Here is a 4,490-nt window from a genome sequence, read left to right as displayed (position 1 = left end):
GTTTGCGATTTAATTGACAAATGTCACGCAATAAAACTACCAATGTATTACCTCGGAGATAACAAAAATAAAATCACCGATTCTGCTGCTCGATAAGTGTGTACGTTCTATCAGAAACGAAAAACGACGATATCGACCAGGACGCTAGAAAGCGGGGATGCCCCATGTTTTGAGGAACAGCGTGATGTCAGTGTTGATGTCAGCTTTTGTTCACCCTTAACAATGTGCTCTCGTTCGCACTCACACGACTTCCCATGCATTTTAATCAAACTGTCATGTCAAGTCATGCACGTCCCACGGAGACTGCGGATTAAGCATTACAGTGCATCCGACGGGTGAGAAAACTGGTACTTGCATCCGTGTTTTTCTTTACCGCTTTTCGCATATTGCAAAGTGTCTTCATATGGGACTGCGATAACTGTCGCTGCTTGCTAGTTGAAGTCTCTTATTTCAGGTTATCAATAGCAAGCGCATAAAAGCAGTTTTAGCAGACCGTTTGTAAGGTTATCATGCTTGTCGGTGCCAATTTGCAGTTATGTAAGACTCAGAATCTTATCCACTGGCAAGCCGCGTTCAGGCACAAGACACGTTATGAACGGTTAGCTAAAATTTTCTATAATGTTCACCTCATTTCACAATAAAGCGAATTAGACGCCCGCAAAAATTCCAGAAGAATGGCGATTATCTGCGAGAAACATCACGGTCGTTTGTGCGACTCTACTCTTGGTGCGGTGAAAGGAAACTTTGATATGACGTCCGTTGCTCCGTGCCATCATATCACCAGAGTTTGCGATTGCACCTTTCTTCCTTTTTCTCGGTTTCTCGACTTATTTGAGCAGAGTTTATTCAACAGTCAACACCTCCAAGATAAGGAGAAGGCCCGCGCCCTACGTCACACAGGAAGGCCCGCTGTTACTATTGTGGATGCTGCATTGAAGTAAATGAAAGAGCGAACGAGAAGAAAGCTCGAAGCAGATCGCAAAGCAGGAAAGGCCTATCTTGGAGATGTTGGTTTATCAATCACTTTTTGTGCCGAACGTGACTCTGCTGCCACCTATAGATGTTCTGAAAATAAGCATTCTTCCCCTTGTTTGTTTGTTTATTTTCATTTTTTTAAGGGGAGGGTGTTGGTAACCGACAAACCTTCTTGCTGGTGGCGGGAAGAGACTGTAACACGCAAAATTTGGAATTAAGCATTGAAATGTCCTCATGATAAGACCAAGAACAAACTGGAGTGTATGATACAGTGATAACGCAGTAACAAGGTACAAGTAACAAAGTGAAGTGCAGTTACTGAGTTCATCTTCGTAGCCTATAGAGTTTTTTTTTCATCATAATGTAGTGTAATTTCTGAGGTTTTCTTCCAACCTTGTCACACATACACCGGCACAGTCCCCTTAGTATTCGTCCCAAGACGCACATTTCTCATCGTAGACGGCATCACCATTTCCCACAGAGAGAACAAAAATGGACATTAACCAGCCTTACGAGTGCCTGTCACCAGCGGCATGGCCGAGTGGGCTGAGGCGTCCGCTCGTTGGTGGTAACCAAGGTCGTGCTGTAGACTGGGAGGTGGTGGGTTCGAATCCTACCACCGGCTGTGCTGTCTGAGGTTTCCCTGGGTTTTCCGAAGACTTTCCAGACGAATGCCGGCACAGTTCCCCTTGAAGACAGCCCGGGACGCATACTAATCCCCCTGTCCCCCACTCCTTCCTACTGTACTCTGTCCACGTCTGTACGCCGCTCATAGCCACAGTTGCTTCGCGGCGCAAACACGAAAAAAAAAAGAAAAAAACCGAGTGCCTGTCATCCCGTTCCACACGCTACGAGTAGCAGCCCAGAATTCCGACCAGCAGTACAGCAAAGAAAGGCTTGGCAAAAGTTATCACAGCTGATTATCACGTTTTCATTCTGCGTTTGCAATTGCTGCAGATAGCCAGGCTCCGCGCGCGATATCTTATGTACAAATTCCCTTTCTCACCTTCCCACGCTTTTTTCCGTCTTCCTTCCTCCTCACCTCACAGTTTTCTTTCAAGTTGGCTTTCCTACACGGTCTTCTGCTATCAGGCAGAACCTGCATCAAAGGAGGTGTCCCTGAGTTCCGGTCATGAGTATTTGGCTTGCAACCGTTCTACGGTTGAGGCCAATAGATGTAAAGGAGCGCAGAAAGCCATCTAAAAAAATCAATTCCAAACGCATTGTGAAGACAGGCAACTTAACTTTATGATTAACACACATATTTTCTCTGTGTGCCATATTTTTCGTAGAAAAAAACACACTCGAACATGCGAGAATGTGTAGAGCGTGTTGGCTGGGACAAAACATGATTAAGAACGCAGAGGGACAAGGACTACAGGTTTTCTTGCTCAGTTTAATCCTGTGGTCACTCATTTTAATCCCATGGTCACTGAACTTAATCCTATAGTCTATCGATCTAACCCTATGGTCAACCAAATTAATCCAGTGGTCAGCCAATTTAATCCGACCCATATTATTGCATCTGTCGCCTTTGGAATCAGTATAAACCAGTAATTTATGACTACTGCTGCACGACAAGGAGATAAATTTCGAGTACTTGGCCATTTATTACATAGGTATTGCGCCATGAGTTATGACTATGCGAGACTTTATGAGCTTTTCATCACTATTCCGTATATTATAGTTCATGACTGAACTATTTCGGACCACCCTTGTCGGAAATGGTATAATGACATGAATTATGACAATGCGGGACTTCATGAGGTTTTCATGACTATAACCTACTTTATAGACTATAACTGGACTATTTCGGGGTAACCTCATTGCAGAGAGTATAATACCATGATCTATGACTATGCGGGATCTTGAGCTTTTTATGACTATAACCTACATTATAGACTATGAGTGAACTATTTCGGACTACTCTTGTTGGAAATTGAATAATGTCATGACTTATGACTATGCGGGATTTTGAGCTTTTTATGAATATAACCTACGTGACATACTATGACCGGGCTATTTCGGACCACCCTTGTCGGAAATAGTATAATGACATGAATCACAACTATGCGAGACTTCATGAGCTTTTGATGAATACAACGTAAATTATAGTCTATAACTGGCCTATTTCGGAGGAACCTCATTGCAGAGAATGTAATACCATGATGTATGACTATGTGGGATTTTACACGCTTTTCATGACTAAAACCTGCCTTGTATACTATGACTGAACTATTTCGGACTACTCTTGTTGGAAATTGAATAATTTCATGACTTATGACTACGCGGGATTTTATGAGCTTTTTATGACTATAACCTACATTATAGACTAGACTATTTCGGACTACCCTTGTCGGAAATGGTATGATGACATGAATTATGACTAGACGGGACTTTATGAGCTTTTGATAACTATAACGCACAGTATAGGCCATGACTGGACTATTTCGAACCACCCTTGTCGGAAATGGCATAATGACATGAATCATGACTATGTGGGACTTCATGAGGTTTTCATGACTATAACCTACTTTATAGACTATAACTGGACTATTTCCGGGTAACCTCATTGCAGAGAGTATAATACCATGATCTATGACTACGCGGGATTTTGAGCTTTTTATGACTATAACCTACATTATAGACTATGACTGAACTATTTCGGACTACTCTTGTTGGAAATTGAATAATGTCATGACTTATGACTACGCGGGATTTTATGAGCTTTTCATAACTATAACCTACATTATAGGCTATGGCTGGACTATTTCAGACCACCCTTGTCGGAAATGGTATAATGACATGAAGTATGGCTATGGGGGACTTTATGAGCTTTTCATGACTGTAACCTATATTATAGACTATAACTGGACTATTTCGGAGTAACCTCATTGCAGAGAGCGTAATACCATGATCTATGACTATGTGGGATTTTACACGCTTGTCATCACTAAAACCTGCATTGTATACTATAACTGAACTATTTCGGACTACTCTTGTTGGAAATAATTTCATGACTTATAACTACGCGGGATTTTTATGAGCTTTTTATGACTATAACCTACATTATAGACTATGACTGGACTATTTCGGACTACTCTTGTCGGAAATGGTATGATGACATGAATTATGACTAGGCGGGCCTTTATGAGCTTTTGATAACTATAACGTACATTATGGGCCATGACTGGACTATTTCGGACCACCCTTGTCGGAAATGGCATAATGACATGAATCATGACTATGTGGGACTTCATGAGCTTTTCATGACGATAACCTACATGATAGACAATGACTGGACTATTTCGGACACTACCCTTGTCAGAAGTGGTATAATGACATGAATTAGGACTATCCAGGACTTTGAGCTTTTCATGACTATAACCTAAATTATAGACTATAACGACGATTTCGGAGTAACCCCATTGCAGAGAGTATAATATCATGATCTATGACTATATGGGATTTTATGAACTTTTCATGACTAAAACCTGCATTGTATACTATGACTG

The sequence above is a fragment of the Ornithodoros turicata genome, unplaced genomic scaffold (genome assembly GCF_037126465.1).
Source record: "Ornithodoros turicata isolate Travis unplaced genomic scaffold, ASM3712646v1 Chromosome25, whole genome shotgun sequence".
Taxonomy (NCBI): domain Eukaryota; kingdom Metazoa; phylum Arthropoda; class Arachnida; order Ixodida; family Argasidae; genus Ornithodoros; species Ornithodoros turicata.
This window is presented reverse-complemented; position numbering follows the sequence as displayed.